At 35.4% G+C, this 24,106-nt stretch overlaps 1 protein-coding gene and 1 long non-coding RNA gene across 2 annotated transcripts in view; both read left to right on the plus strand.

The window, feature by feature from the left end:
- The window catches only part of PRKACB (protein kinase cAMP-activated catalytic subunit beta), a 116,922-nt gene that overhangs the window by 7,867 nt on the left and 84,949 nt on the right, over window positions 1-24,106 (plus strand). The window lies entirely within an intron of this gene.
- LOC116668118 lies at window positions 396-21,076 on the plus strand. The gene is made up of 3 exons (XR_004325190.1): window positions 396-405; window positions 914-916; window positions 19,042-21,076. It is a non-coding gene; the product is annotated as an uncharacterized LOC116668118 (long non-coding RNA).

Consider the following 24,106-nt stretch of genomic DNA (forward strand, 5'->3'; position numbering starts at 1 on the left):
GAATAAATATATTTAACTCATTATTTATGTTTAAAGGTAAAAACATTTGTACTTATAAATTCAGCTAATATTTTTAGCAACTTAAAAATTGCTAGAAAATGTTAATGCCTTTTTTAAAACCCTATCAGCCACTTACAGCTTCAAAAAGAGTCATCAGTATTAACAAATAGACCTTTTTCTTGCTGATAATTGAGGTTTATTACTGTAATGCAAATAACATGTTGTTTTCTCTGATACAGAGGTATAGCTTAAATTTTTATATTTTAATCTGTTCATCTGTTTTTTTTTTATTTCTGGGAGATGGGAGATAAAGAGCTGCCTTCATGTAGCTCATAGTCTAGTGGAAGATTTAGCTAAGTAAAAGCACAACCATGAGAATTCTGTAGGAAGTATAGCATGTTTCCTGTAGTAACAATTTTTGGGTTATAATGTAAATTATATTAAGTAATGCTCTGAATCTATGTGGATAATTTTCTGAATCAAATTTGGGGCTCCTTTAAAGAAAAAAATGCACTCATTCATGATTCACAATGATGGATGATGCACTAGCACATTTGACACTAGGGCTGTCTTAGAAAATCCAATATAAATGCCATAGCTTTAGCTGACTTTGCTGTTCCAAGGTATAAAGTCCCAGGCTTTATGGCCATGGTCTGAAGTTATATTCCCTGTTGCCTACTATTCATATAGTGTTAACTTTTCAATCACTTCTGAAACTTTTGCTTTCTAGTAAAACTACTGCTGAATCTAAACCTTTAAGTCCTTGACGAATCTGTATTCTCCATTTGGACTTTGACCTCAAAAAATTAAAGATACTGTCTTGAGATCTCATTATTTTAGGCTCTTACTTAAAAAAAAGAGTTTTCAGTTTCTATGCCACTGATTCAAGTAGAAGACCATATGGCCTCAACAGACCGTCGTGTGTGAGCCGCAAACTGGAGAGAACATGTCTACACAGATATTATTTAGCTTCTTTTGTAAGAGCCAGTTCTGCTAATAATTCAGCTTGTCCAGTCCTAGCTCAGCTCCCTGGTTGCATAGAAGGCACAAAATGTTAAACTGGGGAAGAATATGAACCTCTCTTTATACTGTAGTCTTGAGGTTACTAAATAAACCATAGTTCAACTGCTAGAATGTCATAGAGACAGAACAGTCATTTGTTTGTCATTCATTCAATCCTGTAGTCACTCTCAGTCAGTGCTTAGTAAGTGCCTGCCTTATACCAGACGTTGTGCTGGTCCATAAATGCAGATATGGTAATAAAAGTAAGACTTCGTTCCTGTCCTTAAGCTGGGAGACGGACACATACAGATATTTACGATAAAATACACAATGATACCCAGGTGCCTGAGATTGATATTAGGGTGAAAATACAACACAGGGGTTTATATAGGAAATAGTATAGAATTTCTGAGACCATCTTAGGAAATAGGCTGTAACTCCCTGAAATAGAAACTGGTTTTGAGTCCATTTTGGAGATGTTTACCTGTACCTGTGGCACTTACACTCACATTGATTTCTCAGCTGCTCCTTCTACTACATATTGTGATCCTTAAGGGCAGAGACAATGTCTACCTTGTTTAGTGTTTTAATCTTTAAAATTTTACACAGTTCCTAAGCTCATATTGGATATTAAATGGATAAAAAAAAAATTCAAGCCTTTTTTAGAAGTGTTTACCCTTCCTCCTCCCCAGTTAGCAGGTACTTTCTCTGTAGTACATTGACTATTTGAGTCTAGTTGACTTACTTGACAAGAAGATACCTCGTTCCTTCTCTTCTTAGCACATAGTAGTTTATTTGACATTTATATATCAAAATTACATCACTTTTAGTTGGTAGGGAGAGATTGGTCTTAGGCTACAGTTACGAAGACGTTAGATTAGGAAAAACTATTACACTCCCAACCTCTTGAAAAAACCTCTGCTCATTAGAGGCCTATGTCTGTGTCTGCCCCAGATTCATACATTGAACTCCTAACTCCCAAGTGGATGGTGTTAGAAGGTGGGATCTTTGGGAGTGATTAGGCCATGAGGGCAGAGCCTCAAGAATGGGATTAGTGCCCTTATAAAAAGGGCGAGAGAGCTCCCTTACCCCTTCCACTGTGTGAGGTTAGCAGTGAGAAGATGGCTGTCAGTGAGGAAGTGGGCTGTCACACCAAGTATTAAATCTGCCAGCACCAGATCTTGAATTTCCAGCCTTCAGAACTGTGAGAAATAAATTTCTTTTGTTTATAAGCCACCCAGTCAATGGCATTTTATTGTAATAGCCCAAACAGAACAAGACAAATTCTGTACCAGTTAGCTATACCAGTATGCTCCCCATCCTTGTTGCTGTCATTTACCAATCTCTTCTCACTTATATTTATTAATCAAAAATTTTGGTACCAGGCTCGCAATCTTTATCTATACTCTAAGCCCTGCATTCACCCTGGGTGGCTTTAAATTCTGTGTGGATCACCCAACCATTACCTTTGCATCTCAATTCCTTGACCACATTATTTCTTACCTACTTCTCTTCACTTCATTTCAAGTAGCCATTCTTACCAGGAACTTTGTCATATTCATTGCCTACTCAAGAATCACTAATGTAGCATGTCATTTTCTGCTTTCAGTCTCCTCTCCTAGTTGTTCGCTTTTTAAATATTTCCATTATGATCATTCTTCATTGGAAACTCTCATCCATTTATCCATCAGACCTCTCACTTTTTTCATTTTCTTTCTTAACCAGTGGAGATTATTTGGTCCCTGAAATCCTTTGCACGTTTGCCTTTTTATCACATCTGTCCAACAAGAATCTACTAAACTCAGCTCTCTGCTTTCTCAGTGCCCTCAGCCAGGGGCTAAGCACTGCTGGAGAATGCCACATGGAAGGGGCACATAAGTTAAACCTCAAATGGCTGTCAACGTGACTTCACAGTTGTACCACATTTCTCTGATTAACTCTGTTTCTTATTCATCACAATTTCTATTTCAGTTTCTTCTTTACACTTCTGAAATCCCCGTTATCTCTCTCATTCTAAGCAATGATCTTGCCTTATATTTCCCAAAGAAAATAAAAGATATTATACAAGAACCCCTTAAACTTGTTTGTATCAAACATCTGTATCTCCTGTATTTTAATTTAATCTATCTTGTTGTTCTGTTTCAATAGAGGAGTTGTCTATTCCATTTATCTACTGTTCCATCACATATCTCTTCTACATTTAGTGGCTTAAAGCAATGACAACATTTATTTTGCTTGGGAAAGTACACTTTGGGCATAGTTCTACAAGGACATCTCGTCTCTGCTCTAATTGATGGGAGCTAGCTCAGCTCAATGGCCAGGGCCTAGAATTGCCTAAAGACTTGCTCATTCACGTTTCCTTGTTAAACTGGCTGTAGGCGGGTGACGCCTTAGCTGGAACTTTCACTGGAATACGTGCACGTGGCCTCTGCATGTGGCCTGGGCTTCCTTATAGCATGGTGGCTGAGATCCAGGGGAGATGGGGAGAGCCAGCGGGAGCTGGTTCCCTTTTATGACCCAGCCTCAGGAGTCAAGCAGTGTCATTTCCGCTGTGTTCTGTTCAGTGCAAGTGAGTCACTTAGATGAGTCCATATTTGAAGAAGTTGTATTAGATTCTACCCTTTGATGGAAGGAGGTCAAAGAATTTTTGACATATTTTTAAAAAGCACCACAATATACGTCTTTCTCTACAAGGCCAGTCTCTCTACCATTACTTTGGACCCCGTCCCCTCTTGCTTTCGCAAGAACCTTATACTATTGAGTATTCTTCCCTTTTTTATTCAGTCTGTCTTCTCATTTGTTTTAAAAAATGCACACCCCTTATTCTTTAATTTTCTTTCTTGCTTTTTGACTCTACATTCTCTTCCTTCCTTTTTTCAACTCTCACCTACTAAACTGGCCTATGATTTATAGTACATGTGGCCATTTCAGTTGCCTTTGGTGGCCAGGCAGGTAATTAAAATATGTGTTGGGTAAAACCTAAGGTCAAGATTAAAAAAAAAAAAATAGAGAAAATGTTCTCTTTTTCTCTTTTTGCTTTTTTACAATCATGATGCAGAGAATGTAACCTATGTTTAATGGAGGTCAGCTTTTAGAATACAATACATTTGAAAGTTTGGACTGCCTGTAAGCATTTCAGTATGTAAAAACATAAAAACATAAAAAAATCTTAAAATAATAGAGGAGCAGATGGCTGAAAGTGTGTGCAAGGAGGTGATCATAATGCTTGGCCTTGGGATATATGCTTTTTAAAGAGGAAAAGCAATATTATGGTGTGAAGTATAATGAAAAGGATTGGAGACCTTGGTAAAGTCTGAAGATTATTGGAGTTGTAGTATTAAAGGAAGTGAGCTAAAAAGGTAGATGGTTGTCAGAGGACAGAATGAGATTAGTCTGGGGTGTAGTCTTTCAGGTGAGTATCTGAGCTGGGGTAGAGTGGGGATGCATATATTAGGTGAATATGAAGACTAAATTAGAAAGGTCGGAGTATATACTTAACATAAACATATATATTAAATGAACTACAGTAGCCCAATTTTATTTGTAGTGTTAAATATAAGATGTATGCTCATATGTACAATGTTTAAGACTTCTATTAAAAATCTTAGCAAAGTACTTAAAAATTAGATTTTAACAATGTAATTTTCAGATTATAAGACAGTATTTTAAATGTATTTTAATGGCATGAGCTTTCAATTAATAGTATATAGCCAAAGACAAAGTGGAATCACGTTGGTTTATATATTCTGTAGGTTAAAATATACTTCAGATTAAATATGTATCTCTTCTTGAATTTAAAAATATTTATACTTGCATAGTCAAATGGGAGTGTCATACTCCCTGTGGAAATAAAGCTTATATTAACAGCTAATTTAAATTTATCTAACTGAGAAAGGAATTGAATTATTCCTCTGACCCTTTTTAAAAATAAATTAAGTGAAAATCCTTTGGGAACTTAGGAGCTAGCTACTTAGGTGATCAGAGGTTACTTACCCGGGCACTTAATATTATTAACCTGGTGTCAGGATCACCCTGAGATCTAGAAAGTAATAAAAGTGTTCTCAAAGAAATAATAATAGATATGACAGCGTATTTATACCTGTTTACACAGGTGCTTTCAAAATCTTTCCTAATCTGTAAAATGGAGATAACGCTGAGTTGTGAGATTTAGCATTGTATGTGATTTCTCTTGGCACTTAGATGGTGATCAATAAATAGTACTGTAGTTTTTAAGGGAAATCCCTAACCACTGGATCTATAGATTAGGCACATTTTTAACACGTTTTCTGAATTGCAAGTAAATGGACAACTAGAAATAGCAAATTAATCTACTGGAGTAATGTTATATTAGGTTATAAGGAGCTGGCTTATATTCATAACCTCAGGGTTGTCAGGAACAAAAAGATATTCTTGGGAATTTCAGTGGGAAATTTTGGAGTTATCAAACTCATCAAAACTTTAAAAATTACATAAAGCAGCTTATATCATTTATTTCTCACTATAACCCTAGTAGTAGATATTATTATCATCATTTTTTTCTAGTAAGAAAATTAAGGTTTAGAGAAGTTTAACAAGGTCACACAATTCAGTGGCAGAGCTGTTTGCGATGCAAACTTAGTCTGTTCTAGGCCCTCTGCTTGTAATCATTAGTTATTCTGCTCCCCCAGCATGGTAATGATAATTTAAAAAATTGTGCATTTGAAACTGTCTTAGACTCCAAAGGGCCTTTAGAAAGTCAGTCTCCTACTATATCATGTTTTTAGACTATTACTTAGCTTTTCCTGTGTGCCAGGCACTGTTGTCAGGGCTATATGTATAGTAACCCACTTAATCTTCACAACTTTTTGAGGTAGGAACTATGATTGCTCTTATTTTATACAAGAGGAAATTTAGGCACAGAGAGGTTAAGCAATTTGTCCAAAGCCACATGGTTAGTAAGTAGTCACCCTGGGATTTGAACCCAGGCAATAGGCAGTGTGACTCTAGAGTCAATTTTTGGGGGTTTTGTTTTTAATTGAGGTATAGTTGGTTTACAATGTTGTGTTAGTTTCTGGTGTACAGCAAAGTGATCCAGTGTTTTTATATATATACACATATAGACATATATGTGTATATGTATGTATATATATTCTTTTTCATATTCTTTTCCATTATGGTTTATTACAGAATATTGAATATAGTTCCCTGTGCTTTACAGTAGAACCTTATTGTTTATCTATTTTATATATAGTAGTTTGTATCTGCTAATCCCAAACTCCCAATTTATCCCTCTCCCACCCTCCTTCACCTTTGGTAACCATAAGTTTGTTTTCTGTATCTGTGAGTCTTTTTCTGTTTTGTAAATAAATTCATTTGTGTCATATTTTAGATTCCCACATATAAGTGATATCATATGGTATTTGTCTTTCTCTTTCTGACTTACTTAGTATGATAATCTTTAGGTCCATCCACATTGCTACAAGTGGCATTATTTCTTTTTTATGGCTGAGTTGTATTCTGTTACCTATCTATCTATCTATCTACCTATCTATCTATCTATCTATTTATCTATCTATCTTACACCTTCTTTATCCAGTCATCTGTTGATAGACATTTAGGTTGCTTCCATGTCTTCTTGGCTGTTGTAAATAATGCTGCTATGAATATTGAGTGCTGCATGTATCTTTTTGAATTAGAATTTTCTCCAGATACATGCCCAGGAGTGGGATTGCTGGATCATATGGTAAGTCTATTTTTAGTTTTTTAAGGAACCTCCATACTGTTTTCCATAGTGGCTGCACCAATTTATATTTCCACCAAGAGCGTAGGAGGGTTCCTTTTTCTCACACCCTCTCCAGAATTTGTCTTTTGTAGACTTTTTAATGATGGCAGTTCTTAGAGTCTCTGTTCTTAACCATCATGCCATATTGGCTACTTTACGAAAATTTTGTAAATATTTTGTTTTATTTACTTAAGTCTTTTATAACTTACCAGTGATAGAAAACTCATTACTCTATAAGGCAGTGTATCAGCCAGGGTTACACCAGAGAAACAGAATCAATAGAATATATATTAAGAGATATAGTTTAAGGAATTGACTTATTGATTATGGGGGCTGGCTATGCATGTCCAAAATCCATAGGGCAGGCCCCCAGGGAGGGCACGCTGAAACTCTCAGGCACAGGCTGAAGCTGCAGTCCACAGGCTGACTTTCTTCAGGGAGGCTTCAGTTCTGCTCTTCAAGGCTTTTCAATTGAATCAGACCCACCCAGATTATCTAGGATAATCTTCTTTACTTGAAGTGACCTGATTATGGACTTTGATCACATCTACAAAATACCTTCACAGCAACACCTAGATTAGTGTTTGACTGACTAACTGGAGACTATACCCTAGCCAAGCTGACGTAGAAAACTGATTATTACAGACATCTTTTTTTCTTTTTTTACCCTGGGGTGAAGGGTGGCCAGAGCCTTTCATTTTCCCCAGACCAGGAATGGAACTTTCTGTTTTCTTTCAACCTCATTTATTTATTGATCATTCCTGCCACCTCCTCAATTCCATCCACCCCCCTATTACCACAGCCAAAAAAGATTTTAAGTGTTTTGTAATAGCAGGCATATACATAAATTATATTATCTTTAAAGTAAAATTTTAAAAATAAATTAAAGCCTCAGAATAAAAGGTAGAGAAATGATTGAACTAGAAAACCTATGGTGAGACTAGTGTATCTGAGCACAAAATTTAGCACATGTTACATAGCAAAGGAACTTTGTTTAGAATTTCTTTCTGAATCACTGAAATTCTAACAGGAACTAGGCACTGAATTCTAACAGGAATTTAATCTATCTAAATACAGGGAGCATTGGCCTGTATAATTTACAAGATCACTATTGCTTAATAAAAGAAAGAATTCTCTCTCTAGATTCCCAGGTGCAGGAAGGAGGGTTTCAGAAAGCTGTCTGCAATTATTATTTTTTGGTAATTCTTATTTATATCTTGAAATTTTTATCCTCTTTTGATAAATAAAATTCAAACTACTGTAAGATTCTTTACTAAAACATAGGAGATTTGAAATGATGCCTCATAGATCTTCAACTAGACGAAAGACATAAGACCCTTATGTGTGTGTCTCACACACTCTCTCAACTGGGCAGCTGAGGTTTCTAGAAATGAAACTACTGTCCTACAGCAGCCTTACATGAGGCCCAAGGTAGAGAAGGGCCTCTCGAAAAGAAAATGTGAACATGGCTTTTGTCTATTGGAGTTAATTATAATTTGATTCAAAACCCAAGGTTTTAAAAGGAATTACATCACTTAGATTGAAAGGGGCAGAAAGAATTCATAATGAAAAGAAGGTTCTGGGCCCTCAACCTCCTGTGGAAAGGAAGCAGGCTGAGAAGCTGCTCAGCTCTAAACATAGACCATTTCTTATGGAAAATGAAGGATGACCCAGAGGATGCAGCCAAAAAGCCAGAGAGGAGAGCTCAGAGACATGGGAAGCCACTCCCAGGGCTAGTCAAGGAACTGGTGACATATGCCAGCTGGATTTCAGATTTGCTGTTGACCAGTGACTGTTATGTGCCTCTTGTTTTCTCCCTTTTTGAATGGGAGTGCCCACTGCAATTTTGATTCCTTTGTCTCACCACTGTACATTGGGTTTGTACTGGGCAGATAACTTGCATCTTTAGTTTATAGGTCTTCAGATTAGAGGAGTCATACCTGAGGAGCTGCAACCAAGAAACGGTCTGAGGAGCCTCATCTCCACCTGCACTTGATTTAGACTAGGTCCTGGACTTTGCGCCGATGCTGCTAAAGGGATGAGATTCTGGGGAGCCTTGGAAGGTGTTGAGTGTATTTTGAAAATGATGAAGAGTAAATAGTATGTGGCCAGAGTATACTGTGACAGAGTAACGATGGCTGCAAATTTTTAGCCACTCTTTCCACCCAGAAGCATAGTGGATTTCTTTACCTCTTTGAATCTGGGCTTAGACTTGGGGTTGTTTAACCAATAAAATATGGTGGATGTGATGCTGGGTCAGTTCCAGTCTTACGTCTTTGAGATGACTGACAGCCTCTGCTCTTGTAGAAGCCAGCTGCTATATAAGAAGCCTGACTATTTTGAGACCAGCATGCTGTTCAAAGCCCAGCTAGCCACTTGGAGAGAGAGACATGAGAGAGAGAAACAGAGGAGAGAGAAAAAGAGGGGAGGGGGAGAGAGAGAGATATGCCCCATGGAATAGCACCTGGTCACTAGACAAGTGAGGGAAACTTTCTTAGCCTTTTCAGTCAGCGCAGCCTTCAGCTGAACCCAGATGAGTGAGTGACTCAGCCAACAGTGAGAAGTGAGATGCCAGATGTATGATCTCAGTTGGGCTGTTCCAGCCATCCTCCAGCATTTGAGTCACTCAGCTCAGACCCCAGACCTTTTGGAACAGAGATGAGCAATTCCTACTGTACCTTGTCCAAATTCTCGAACCACAGAATTGTGAGCAAAATATGGTTATAATTTTAACATGAAGCTTTGGTTTTTGTTACATAGTGATAGACAACTGAAACACAAATGAAGAACTGAAATACAGAAAAATTCTATCACCTGCCCAACTTCAGTCACATTGTAAACTGCCTGTGTCCCCGTTCTTTCCCTAGGACCCTCTGGAACCTGTTTTCCATTATTAGCAAATCTGTCTGCACCTACAGGTTTTCCATGTAACGTGGGTTTTTCCCTACCACCTTGCATCTAATAGTTGGACGGTTTTGGTTAGCATACTTCCTTGACTCAGTTCTAGATAATGATGTAATCTGAGATACAGCTGTGTACTATTACTTAGTTTAACAAGTAAACTAGTGGGACCTTCTCCTTTGAGTGTTTCATAAAAGAAATCCATCATACAAAAGCATTTAGTTAGCAAAGTACAATTGACTGAAAATGTCTTAAACGAAATTCAGGATTATTTATGTAATATACCAAAAAGTAAACAATTTAGTTCTCATGAGACATTGAAATTTTTCTTAAATGTTTTTCTGAATGTACTCTTGATTAGAAGTCTTTGTTGACCATCTGCTAGAATAGAATTCTACCCTGGTCCTGTCTCTCTTCTGGATGTTTTGTTCTGGAACATCCAATTCCTTCCCACCTCCTTTTTATGCAGACAAACTTCTCTCTTTCACAGAAAACTGAATCTGATATTGAGGCATTGACACTTCTTTTTTAAAACTTTTTTTTACCTAGAGTGAGTTTATCAAACTATTTCTCTCAACAAATGAATGTGGATAATAACAATTAAAGTGTAAATTTCTATTCATCATTACTTCTGTATAGGAAAAAAAAAATCTCAACTAGAATCACACCATTCACAGATAACCAGTTAGCATTTTTCCTTCAATATATCTTTTTAAAAAATATATGGTGAGTTTTAATAAAAATAGAATAATAATAATATAGTGCTTATTATGTGCCAGGCACTATTATAAGCACTTTACTCTGGTTTATTTTATTTGATCCACCTCACAAGTCGCTGAGGTCTGTGCTTTTGTTAACCCCATTTAAAATGGCAAGTGAAGAAACTTAAAGCAGTTAAGTAATTTGCCCAAGAGCATGTAACTGGGATTCTTCATATCCAGGTAGTCTTTTTTTTTTTTTTTTAACATTTTTTATTGATTTATAATCATTTTACAATGTTGTGTCAAATTCCCATATCCGGGTAGTCTTGACTATAGAGCCTGAACTTTTAACCATTATCCTAATCCACCATCCATATTAAGCATACTTATAATTTGTTTTGTTTTTCATCTTTATGTCATGACTTTTTTCCATGCAGTTAGATGTTCTATAGGGAATTTTCTTACATTTAATGTGTTAAATTTATTAAAATAATAGCATGTATAGAACTAAATTTTTAACTCTCCACTTCAATAGTAACCATTCTATCTATTCCAATAGCATTGATTAGTTTTGTTTGTTTTGTAAATGTAATCATACAGTAGGTACTCTTTTGTGTTTGATTCATCCATATTATTCAGTGTAGTCAATTTTCTTTGCTGTATAGTATTCCATTATTTGAGTCTATCACAGTTCACCCATTCTGTTGTTGGTATGTATTAAGTTTTCATTTGGGGGCTATTATAAAGAGTACTGCTATAAACATTCTGGTACACATATTCTGGTGGACATATGTATGAATTTCTATTGAATGTTTTGTGGACATTTAATAGATATGATCAATAGTTTTCTGAAGTGGTTGTACCAATTTGCATTACTATCAGCATTGTGTAAGAGTTCTCATTGTTCCACATTCTCAACAACTGGATTTTCCTTTCTCTTTTTGCTTTAGCCATTCTGGTGGGTGTTACAATAACATTTTTATGCATACCAGTGTTCCATTCTGTGGATATGCACTATTTGTTTTAAAAGACAGCTCCTATTTTGGGGCATTCAAGTTGTTTTCATTCTTTTTTTGAAAGGTGTTGAGACTAATACTCTTGTAGATTTATTTTTTAAGATTTCTGATACAATTTCCCATGTTCATAATTATACAAATAACTTCAGTGTTTATTTCGGTGAAACATTATAAGAGTGAGTTATTGTAACTTTTACAGCTCTAGTTACTCAGCATGATATAGCACCTCATATTTTTAAATTAAGTTTATTTCCAGCAAAAGTTGAACATTGTATTTATTGGTAATTTTTAATATTTTTAATAACCTGTTCTCATTGTGTGCTCATATTTCAGTTGAAATGTTTGTGAATGTCTTTATTATCATTATTAACTCTTTTTTGGCTATATGTTACAAACCTGTTTATCTTTCAATTTTACAAAAATTCAAGTTTTTATGTAATCAAATGTATATTTAACAGTTTTTGTCTTTGGTGTCATGCTTTAAAGGGCCTACTCATATTCCATTCCACTCTCTTCCTCCCCTTTGTGTATGTGTATGTATGTGTACATATTTCAAGTTTTTCCCATTTGAAAAATAATATGAAAATGTAAGCATTCTCCCTCTATGCTATATCACCTTTTTATCAAATCTCCTTCAAGACCAAACTTCTTAATTAATAGGCTAATTTTACAGCTTCTGCTTTCTTTCTGTTCATACTTTAAATTCTAAAGTTGTGATATATCTATTCCTCCCTGCTTTGACAAGTGATATCAATTCTTTCTTGTTTGTGACCTTTTTTCTTTTGTTTCTCTACTCTATAGTGTTTCCCTAAGTGAGTCATCCACTCAGTGACTTCAAGTACTGCCACTTCCTATTACTTCTTATCTTTGTGACCAACACACCTCTCTTCGGTTCTACAGGCATATTTAATTTTTACTGGACGTCTTCCCTGGAAAGTCAAATTGAGGAAATTATCCTTTCCCTAAATCAATATTCCCTATTTTAGTGAAAATGGGGAACTTTGATAGTCATGTAAGCCAGAAATCTGGGAGTCATCCTGGATTCTTTCATTTTCCTTATTCTCTGCTTCTCATTGGTGACTGGGTCATATCAACGATTTGTCCCCACATTTCCACTTTCACTGCATCTATCTTCGTTTAGCTCTTTATCATTCCTTTCCAGGGTATCTAAAATATTTGCTTAACCATTCTCTCTATGTTTGGTTTCCTTAGCCATCTCCCAAATCTGATCTGGTTACCCTCTGCTTAATTTTTATTGTTCTTCATTGGATATCAGATAGAATCTGTTGTTAGCATGGCGTATAAGGCCTGCCATGATTTGACTCCTGTATCTTGTTTGATTTCCTTCCTATCACTCCATATGGTGTGTTTTAAGACATTGTTATTTCTATAATTGCATTGGCATTGTTACTAACTTTAACATCCAAAGTTGTTGTATTCAGAAGTGTGCCCCAAACATCTTCCTTCTGTACTGCTTGCTAATGTTTATTAAGATATTACAAATCAAATTTTTACTTTGAGCAAAACAAATCAATCTACTATGGGAAAAATGTATAGGGTTAATTCAAAACTGAATCAAAAGTTATTTTGTCTACTGCTTCCTGCTGGAGATTATCTGCACCAATACCTCCCATTATTGTCGAAATTAGTATTACTGCGCCTGATCGCTTCTTCCATCGTTTGATTTGGTATGAACATCTCAAAGAAATTAATTAATTGATATAAATAGTACCCATATATAATTACTAATTTCTTGATAATTAAAAAAAATGTTAAGTATGCCTTTTTTAAGCTATAATGTCTGAAATTCACCCCTATACTTTTCTTTCATAAGGCCTTTACTCATATTCTTTCCTGTCTGGAAGTCTTTTTATCTCTTTTCCTTTTGCCTAATTAACCCTTTATCATATCCTTCACATTTCATTTCAGTTATTATGCTTTCAGGAAGGTGTTCTCTCATCTTGCCACACCAGATTAAGGTCTCCTGTTACATATTTTCATAGACTCATGCCACTTTTTTTTTATAGCACAGTCTTCCCCACTGAATTATAGTGTCTGTTTTTGGTCTTTTTGGAAATCTAGCACATAGTTTTGTGGTTGGCACATAGTGGGGACTCAGGAAATGCTTGATGAGTAAATGAATACAGTTTATTGATAGGCAAAAGATGATAGATTTGAAATGTTTTTTTTTTTCCTGAGAGGTGATTGATTTAAATATAGCCATGACAACTTTGATACATCTAAAAATTACTATTAAATCTCTACTCACCCTATAGGATGATGTGCTAAGTGGTGCTTTTATTTTTATTTTGTATTCATTTCTAATGTAAGATTGTGAAGATAGCCATCAAAATACTTCTACTTCGTAGTACAGAAGACTAATTATGATCCTGGAAATAATTCAACTTCAAGCCAGGGTTTACTTGTTATATTGGAAGCAATGTTTTAACAAGAAACTAATATTGCAAGGGAGTGTTGTGAACTTGACTCAAAGACAAAAGCTCAAATGGAGATTATTTTGCAGAATTGAGAGTATAGTGATGTAGCAGTAGCTATCCATTGGTGGCATGGCCATCAGCATTGGAAATGAGTGTCCATTTCCCAACAGACAGTGCCTTCAGTGCATTGCTTCTCAATTGTGGGTTACCTCCTTTGGTTCCTACCTTATCCTGATTTTCCAGTCTTCCTAATCATTCTGTAATATACCCATTTAATGAATTTTTTTTCTGCTTAAAATAAGTAACATCAGTTTTTTTTGTTGTTGTTTGTTTTTGTTTTTTTAACAACTAACAACCTGACTAGTACATTTTCTAAAGGGGAGCCTAATTCACTTATCCTCTTAAGAAAGGCAGCTAGAGGTCTTATTTGTATGCATATTTTGTTGGGCTCCCAGGAAAACAGTGAAAAGTACTCTTAGGTTAGATAGTTAAGCCCTGTAGTTAGGCACAGGAATCAAGGAGCCTGAGATTTATTGATAGCTCAGAGAAATGTTTTTGCATAAAAGAACTCTGAAAAATGATGCTCCAGTTTCCTTAAGAAAATAGATTGACAGCAGATGTTTTCAATGCATAAACTGACAGGATTAATATCCAGAATAAAAAACATTTTATAAGTCAATAAAAAGATAAACAATGAGAATGGAAAGAAAAATACAGTAAAGGATATGAGTAGGTAAATTACTGAAGATGGAATTCAAATGATCAGTTGACATGTAAAAAGATATTTGACTTTACTAGTAATCAGTGAAATGTAATTTAAAATGAAATGTCTTTTTTCATTCACTGGATTAGCAGAGATGAACAAGTCACACGGTATTATGTACAACAAGCATGTTGAGTGTAAATTGGGATAGCCACTCCTGAGATGATACTGGCTGTATCTATTAAAACTGAAAATAGGTATAAACAGTGACCCAGATATCTTCTGAGTAGAAGCATTTATACATGTGCAAAAACAAGTGTGTATTTTAAAAGAGGTGTGTATTGGTGTGAGTGTGAAGAAATTGGACCTCATACATTGTTGGTGGAAATGTAAAATGGTGCAGCTACTTTGGAAACACCTTTGTCAGTTTCTCAAAATGTTAAGCACGAAATTACCATACCCAGCAGTTTTTATTCCTAGAAATCTATCCAAGAGAATTAAAAATGTTATGTCCACACAACAACTTGTACATGAATGTTCAAAGCAGCATTATTTATAATAGCCATAAAGTGGAAACGACTGGTGAAACAGAATGTGGTGTATCCATACAACGGAATACTATTCAGTAGGAAAAATAGCTAAATATTGATACATGCTGCAACATGGATAAATCTCAGAACCATTATGCTAAGTGGAAGAGGTGAGGCACAGAAGACCACACATTGTATGATTGCATTTATATGAAAATGACAAAATCTATGTAAACAAAATAGAATAGCTGCTGCCCAGGGTGAGTGGTAAGAATGGAGAGCAACTGCAGATGGGCATGAGGTTCGTTTTGGGGTGATGGAAATTCTAAAAGTAAGTAGTGAAGATGATTGCAAAACTCTGTAAATTTACCTTAAAAACCCCACTGAATTGTGCACTTAAAACTGGTTAATTTATGATTTGTAAGTTATATCTCAATAAAACTGTTAAAAATGGTTAATCACTGGGGACTTTGTAAACACTGTAACCTAAGGTGGTAGCCAGCACTTGCATGAAGGATAGCTGGAAGAAATTATGACCCGAGACATAGCATGCCTTTTACTAGGAGAAATGTAAAAAATGGAAAACAGAGAGAAAGAGGAAAAGAGAGGGAGAAAGAGAGGAGGGGAGAGGAAAGGAGATACAGATGTTCATTATCACATTCTTTGTAATAATGGAAACTGCAATAATCTAAAGGCCCATCAATAAAGAAGCAGCTAAGTAGAATATGGTGCATTTGAAAAAAGCGACTCGTGAAAAGGTGTGTAGAGCATGATACTATTCAAGTATATTTTGAAAAATTAGTATATATGTGGAAATATATATATAAATATAAAAGAGAAAATGTAAGGCTACAAGCAAATTTAGAATAGTGGTTGCTTCTAGGGAGCCAGAGCAGGGGAGTCAGGATGGGGTAGAAATAAGGACGGTAGAAAGCTTGTATTGTATATAATCTGATTTCTAAATAGATACTGCACTCAAAATTATGTAATTGTTTAAAGTATAAACAAAAAAATGGACTTGAAGCAAATATTCCAAAATATAAATAATGGTATTTTTGGGTGGTAGGAATGAGGATGAGGGAAAAAAACAAATCTAAGAAACAAATATAAAAGAGCATCCTTCTCTTTGATTACCTAATGTGAAGATGTAAAAACTTAAGAATGTAAAAGTGAAAAAAAATCTGAAAAGTGGCATTGATAACCCTGTGAGTCCAAAGGAAACCTGAGGAGCAGCAGGAGCAGAACAGCTCACCATGAAGGTCACTGCCGTTTGGAACAGAGCATCAGTGACCACAGTGGGCAAACCTAGGATTCTGCCTGGGAACAGAGGAACTTAGGGATCATGGTATTTTATTGGCAGGGGCCATAATGCTGTTAGTGAACTTCCCAGATTATAATATTTTGAACATCTCATAGCCACATGTGACACACTTGCCATCATCCTGTGTTTGTTATTTGACAATAATTTTGCTTATAAAATTTCACAGTGTTTTTCAAACCACTTATAACATAATTCATTTTTTCAGTTGAAATTGGGAACTCCCTAGCAGCTCTTAAAATGAGTTTACATATAGAAAATAGTTGATTTTTGTAAAAAGTAAGATCATCCAAAAAATTAAACTTGTTTTCAGAATATGTATTAAATGAGTTTCTTTTAGTGTCTGGAGGCAGAAACCCAATTCAAACGGATTGAAACACAAAGAGAATTAATTTTTTAAAGTAACTTGAAACTTAATGAACTGGCTTTAGGAATTGCAGTATTCAGGGCATCATATTATTAAATTTTTCTTTCTTTCTGTGTCTCTCTTTGTCATTGATATGATTTTTTTTTCATGGGCAGGAGCTGGAAGTCATTTTTTTTCATGAGCAGGAGTTGGAAGTCATTGAATTATGCTTTTGGGAAACCTTATTTCCATGACAATGCTTGCTATCAGAAATATACAAAAAGGGGTCCCATTTCAACCTTCCAAATATCATAGAAGCACGTCTAATGGGGAGAACTTTATTTGCATCCCAAATTTTAGGAAGTCCGGAAAGTATATTTTCTAGCTTTCTAGCTTCTACTTTTATAGATGGAAAGGATGAAAAAAGGAAATATATTTTATAGCTTTTCACCCTTGCCTGCTATTATAGAGTGGAAAAGATGTTGTATGAGTCAACTTGCAGCACCCAATATAGTCCACTTCTCTGACTGTTCATCACCTATATGTACCCTTCTCCTGACATTTCCATACACTGGCAATCACAATATGCTACATCTAATTTAATGCTAATATCCTTCATATGAATGAAAACACACTCAACTTCTATTCAGAGGGAAAGACTCAGTATTCCATCAATCCCTGTATCAGTCTCTGAATGATACTCATCTCATTTAGCCGTAGTATCATTGATTTTCTGCTGCCCTCTCCTAAATTATGAAGTTCACCACCACTGTCATACCTTATATAAAATTACTGGGGAAAGGAGAGGATTTTAATGTGTTTTATACACACACATACATATGCACACACATAGCAGAGCAATGTATTTATGGGTAGCTTCTGCATTCCTCGTTGTTCTGTCTAGAAGTTGGAAAGGAGGTATATATATATATATATATATATATACCTCTTTTATATATATATAAAAAACATGTCTACAGCTCCTTCCATTGTGGTTCCCTCTGCCGGCATATAGACCAGAAGGGGTTCTATTTCAGGATAGCACTTCAGACTTTATTCTTGAGTTATTGAGACCTTGATAAAGTTCCCTATATTAGATTGCTAAAGTAACCGATTCCTCTCACTCCTCAGTATGGAAATTATAAGAAGATACCCCCCCAGGATCTCCTGGGTTCCAGTCCTGTTCTTCCCTGCACACATTTTGTAGCGAGAATCTACATCTCACTGATAACCAGGATTAAACACCCAAACAAAAGTAATTTCTTTTCTTTTTGGCCTTTTCTCTTAAAGAAAATTAAAATTTGTAACAAAGCATTATCCTGTCGTTTAATTGCTGCACTTTCTTCCCTTTTTTCTTTCTTAGTGGTACATAAAATAATGATAATTCTGACAGTGATAGTCTTATGGATTCAGTGAAATAGAGTAGTGAGGTCTACCTCTCTATCTCTCCTCCAGTGGTTCCCACATCTGTGTCTTCTGTGGTGGAAGAAACACCACTATACACTGGTGGCTGACATTTCTTTTGTATGTGAGCTGTAAGAGTTTAGGACATTTCAGGTTTTCTTAGCAATAATTTTAATTTTTGAACTAACAATGTTAATTTTTTATTTTTTCTCCAGTGTCCTCACTGTAATGGTTGTTATAAGTTTTATGTATCTCTATCAGTGTTAGTGTTTTCATCAAATTAGCAAAAAATTTAAAAATACTTTTCTATCCTGTTCATATTCTCTTAATCTTATTATGAAATAGTCAAATTGCTTATCGATTATTTTTATTTAGAATTTTTCCTTTTTAATAATTTAGTGGCCTTTGTATGATGTAGAAAATTTTTGTTGTGATTCACTTTTCTAAATAAGGATAATTTTTATTGATTTTGTGTCTCTTTTTCATCTTTGTTTTTATATTCCACTGTGTTCTTTTATCTAAATTTTATCTTGTTTTTTTTTTAAATACATAAATTTAAGGATAAAAAAGGATGTGCTCTTCATGGATGTTCAAATCATGAATCTGTAATTTCCTTTTTGTTAAAAAATTTGAAAACTTAAACTTCTTCCCATTGCAGTTAAAATGGCATAGTCCTGTCTCAGTTTCCCCTTAGCAAAGTCTTTAAAATGCTTGCATCCATTTTATTAAAACCTGACATAATAGAAAATGTGAAAGAAGGGAAGTTGGAATGAAAAGAGCAGTTTTAATGGATTATAGTTAAAGTATCTTCCTGAACTCTTATAAAAGCCTATATCCTTATGAACACAGTGCTGGAGCCTTTCCCAGGGTGTCAGAATTTCCCCCTGTACCTTAGGGTTTCTGAAATTTAATCTTCTTTAGCTTCACAGTAAACCTGCTGTGGATCTTGGATTTTCATTATCTCTATGAGGGATTGCCTCTCCTCTGGCTGGCCACTTATCACTTCCTTACTCATACTCCTTTTTATGGAATCCATTGAACAGAGGTGCATTTTCCCTGCCTTCCCAAAAGGAGCTGTCTCAGTACAGCCCATTGTTCTGCCACTGGACTTGGTAGCTTCATCCACCATTGAGTATCTACATTTGGCGAGTCCTCCAAAACAGCCCCAACAACTGTAGACTCTGGAGGGTAGGATACATGTCACATCTCTGAGTGGTTTCCTAGAGGTCCCTCATTTGATTTGAGATGAGGGTGAAACATTTCTTCCTCTTAATGGTGTTGCCTAACTCACAACTTTATTCCTAACAGTTCACTCCAGGACTCTTCAGCCTCTACCCCTGATGTAAATTGGCCAATTTTGGCAGGTCTGGTTTTATGCCCTCTTAGTTTGTCTCTGTATGTGGCCTAGTCCTTACCTGAGGGCAATTAGCACTTACTGTTTTATGTTCAGTTTCAAGGGGCTGGTCACCTGATAGAAAAGTAGAGATCTGTTTTAGTATAGATTGATGTCTTCGGTATCTGCTTGATTGCTTTTAGCCCTCAGTTTTCTCCTTGAACTCCTGCTTATGTGTTCTAAGTCTTATGATGGGTACCAGTCATGCAAAAACAAACTGATCTATTGTAAACATTCGAATGCAGTATGAATGATAATGTGGTTAAAAACCATAGTGCTTAAACCCCATTTAAAAAACCCAATATAAAAACAACTGTTTTCTTTAAAATTATATGAGATTACAAAAGATTTCACTTTGTCACTATGTAGTAACTATGATTGAACTTCTGAAATTAAATATATTACATAATAAAACATTTAGTAGTCATTCTTCATTAAATTGTTAGTGAATTCATATGTGATACTGGAATAATATGGGGGACTTTGGAGGATTTCATTTTTTCGTAGTGTTGTGTAAATAGGGAAGATCTATCAGGGAGAATGAGGATTTGTTTCTAAGATGGTAGTCTGTGTGGGAAACTTACAGTTTGACTTGTATGCATGAAATAATGCTCTTGCATATCTCTAATACATAAAACTCTTACTTGTGTAAGGGTCTAAGATTGTGTTTTTTGTATACTGCTAAAATCTAAGGTAATGACAATAATAGATTTTTCTGGATTTGTATGCGAAGCCTAAATGGCCCCATTCTGCCACCTTCTGGCTGACTCCGTATTTTATAGTGCTGTGAATTAAGTGTCATCTAACTGTTCCTGCCACAGTTGGCACCAGCCCTTTTATTTTGGGGCCCGGGAGATTTCAAATAGAGTCAGGTTAAACTGTGATGTAGCTCTAGTGCCTTAGGCTCATGTTTATTTCTTAGGGCTAAAATGTGTCAGAGTTTATTGGAATAGGATGCCATATGATGATGTCTTGGGGTGTTTCTTCTAACAGTTGTAGTTATAACTACTTTTGCTTTTCCACTTGATATTAAAACTATATCAAATTTGTTAGCTATTTATCACAGTCACAATAAGAACGTTATTAGGAGAACGATAGAGAAATCAAAACTACTGAAATTGCTGCTAAGTTCTAAAGAGAAGCTAATGTTGGGTTCAGTCATCACTTATCAGAGTTCTAAAATAAAAGGAGAACTTTAAGCATGTTAATGAAATCTTAGTATTGTATACCCTTGGTTTTGTGACTCTTCAGTATATTTTCATTTATTCAAAAAAGATTTTGGTGAAGGCTTAAAACTTTTGAAGAAGTAATTCATTAAATAAAAGTATGATATACTTCTTGGGAAGATAAGAAGAAAGAATTAATATAGAATATTATAGTTTTGTGACCTTTTACAATATACTTTACCTCTGTGCCTCTGGAAAATTAGGTAATACTCATTAAAAGTAGGTTGTTATGGGGTGGGAAGGAACAGACTGGGAGTTCAAAATTTGTACATACTGACAGGCATATTGCAGAATAGATAAACAAGATTATACTGTATAGCACAGGGAAATACATGCAAGATCTTGTGATAGCTCACAGCAAAAAAAATATGACAATGAATATATGTATGTTCATTATAACTGAAAAATTGTGCTCTACACTGGAATTTGACACAACATTGTAAAATGACTATAACTCAATAAAAAAAAAGTTAAAAAAAAAGGAAAAAAAAAATCACCAGTCTCTGGTTAAAGTATAAGGGCAGACACAAACAGCCACCTTTTGTATGATTTCATTGATAGAGAACCTCCAGGGTAAGGGAAAGACACACAGAGAGAAAGGTGATGAGGGCTTGTCAGGGGCTTGGGGAGGGAGGAAGGGGAGTGTGTGCTTTGAATACAGGGTTTTATTTTGAGGAAGGAAACAGTCTGAAACTAGACAGTGATGATGGTTGCACAGCATTGTGAATGCACTTAATGCTTCTGAATTGCACAATTTAAAATGGAAAAAATCTAAATTTTATTATTGTAAACTTAAAACATAAAAATAGAAAAAAAAAGTAGGTTGTTGTGAGGAATAAATATGTTATTTCATGTAAAATGCTTAGAACAATGCCTGACATATAAGAAGTTAGTATTATCGTCAATCTGACAACATTTAAAATACATATTTTATAAGTAAATAGATTCCAAAGTATCCTAGACAATAAGTTTTGTATTTACTTACAGCTTTGTATCCAATATTTAAAAAAATTAGAGAAATCAAAGATAGTGGAAATGCATAGTCTCCTAAAGTAGCGCAGAAACATGTGTGCTGCTCTGGGACCTAATAAAGGCCGTGTTTCTACATGTGACTCAGCTTTGACTTGAGAAACCTAAAATTATCTCATGAAAGCACTGCGATGCTCTAAAATTTAATCAATTCAAAAACCATTTATTGAATGTTTACTGTGTGATTACCATTGTGTTAGATTCTAGAGGAAGAAATTATGGGAGAAGCTCAAAGAGTCAAAAATATAAGCATATAATTATTGCACAGTGTTGTCAGTACAGTCATGTGGGTGCTAATGTAGGTTAGGAACTGGAACAGAGGAAATAATGTTTAAATGGACTTTGAGTAACAAGTAGGAATTTGCCAGGGGAAAGTCATCTTACAGAAATGGAACTTTTATGTTAGATATTTTTGACTACTAGTTTATCTGCACATTCTAACATTTCATATTAGTACTACTGTATTGCCTTTCATATCCAGAATGCTTTGTCAAACATCCCCATGAAGAGTGAGGTTTTCAAGCTTTTGTATTTTAGTAGGGAAGACCTGGCTTCCATCATGGTAATTCTGGGTAAAGGTGAACTGAATTTTTCTGGGATGGACATATGCAGTGCTGAAATCTGAGCCTCCTGCATTCACCTTCCTGTTCTGTGGAGCCAGACCTACCATGCCAGCTGTCAGATACCTGACACCTGCAACTTGCCCTCGTCTACACTGATGAGAATTCTCTTATGAGTGAGGAGAGTGACTCTGTGTAGTGTTAGTGGAAGTTGAGGAGATAATTGTTATTGTCTTCATTTCTGTTCCAGGTTGGAAAGTCCTTACATGGAAAATTAGATGTTGGGCTGCCTGGACATAATCTTGGCTAGTGAGCCAGTGATGAGTCAATGGGAAGGTTCCAGTCACCATGAAGGATTATAAGGGCTAAAGGCAGAAAGTGCCTGCATCAACTATGATTAGAAATTTTATGTTTTCATACTTTATGTATTTTAGCACTCTGGAAATACAATTCCACTTTTCCCACACCCATCACCTTGTTACACTTAAGCCTGGTGTTAGTGTTCTAATACTTTCTATTACTGCTATAACAAATTACCATAAATTTAGCAGTTAAAAACAACACCCATTTCTTGTCTCACAATTCTATAAGTCAGAATTCTGGCAGGTTCTTAGCTGGAGTTTCTAGGGGAGAATCTGCTTCCAAGCGCATTCGTATTTTGGCAGAATCCAGTTCCTAGTGATTATAGGACTGAGGTCTCTGTTTTCTTGCTGTCTGTCGTCTTGGGGCTGCTCTTACCTCCTAGAGGTCCCTCTCTGGTCTTTGCACATGGACTCTTAATATTTCAGAGCCAGCAGTGGTTCAGTGACTCCTTTTCATGCTTGCAGTCTGACAACTTCTTGTCCTGGCTGTCTTCTGCTTCAAGCTAGAGAAAGTTCTTTGCTTTTAAAAGCTAATGTGATTGGATTTGGCCTGCCTAGATAATCCACAGGAACCTATTTTAAGGTCATTAATTAGTAACTTTAATTATATCTGCAGAGTTTCTTTAGCCATATATTGTAACACTTTTACAGGTTCCAGAGAATAGATGAAACAAACGGGGTAAAGGGGAGTCTTCTGCCTATCACAAATCCATTGTTTAACTTTCAAGTATGATTTTTGAACTAAAGTGGGAGATGGTGTTTGCAAAGGCATAGAGTTAAGAAAAGGCAAGTTGTTCTCAAGAAATGGCAGTTAATTTAATACTATTATTGGTGAGATATAAATTGGTGAAATGGAGCCAAATGGAGGCCTTCTTAAGGTTGGCAAAGGTTTGGTTACTATGCCAAGGGTTGGGATTTTGTAGGCCATGGGAAGTTACTTGAGTATATTTATCTTTGGAATAAATAAGATTGTGTTTTAGAAATATGGTTGTGTTTTAGTAATATGACAAATACAATGAGAGTCAGAACTAAGACATTGGGAGTTGGCAGAGAAGAGGAAGTACAGAGAGACTGACCTTTGGCGTGTGTATCAGACTCACAGTCACCACTGAGAGGAGGATTTATTTAATAGTTTATGTAAAATTAAGTTGTTCTTTCTTCCCCTGGATAACCAGAAATATAAAATAGTGGATAACATATGCATATAATTAAAATTTAGAATGCAATTATGTGTTTCAGACTCATATCCACCTCTTTTTTTGAAATCTCCAATTTTTTGTCCAACAAAATCTTTATTACAACATTCTTCCAACCTCTTTCTTCTTCACTCTTCCTCCTGTTAGTAATTGGAATCACTATTTATTAAGCCGAAAACAGGTAATATTTTTTTGGTAACTTCCTTTTGTTTATTCTCTA

Source organism: Camelus ferus, chromosome 13 (assembly GCF_009834535.1).
Source record: "Camelus ferus isolate YT-003-E chromosome 13, BCGSAC_Cfer_1.0, whole genome shotgun sequence".
NCBI lineage: Eukaryota > Metazoa > Chordata > Mammalia > Artiodactyla > Camelidae > Camelus > Camelus ferus.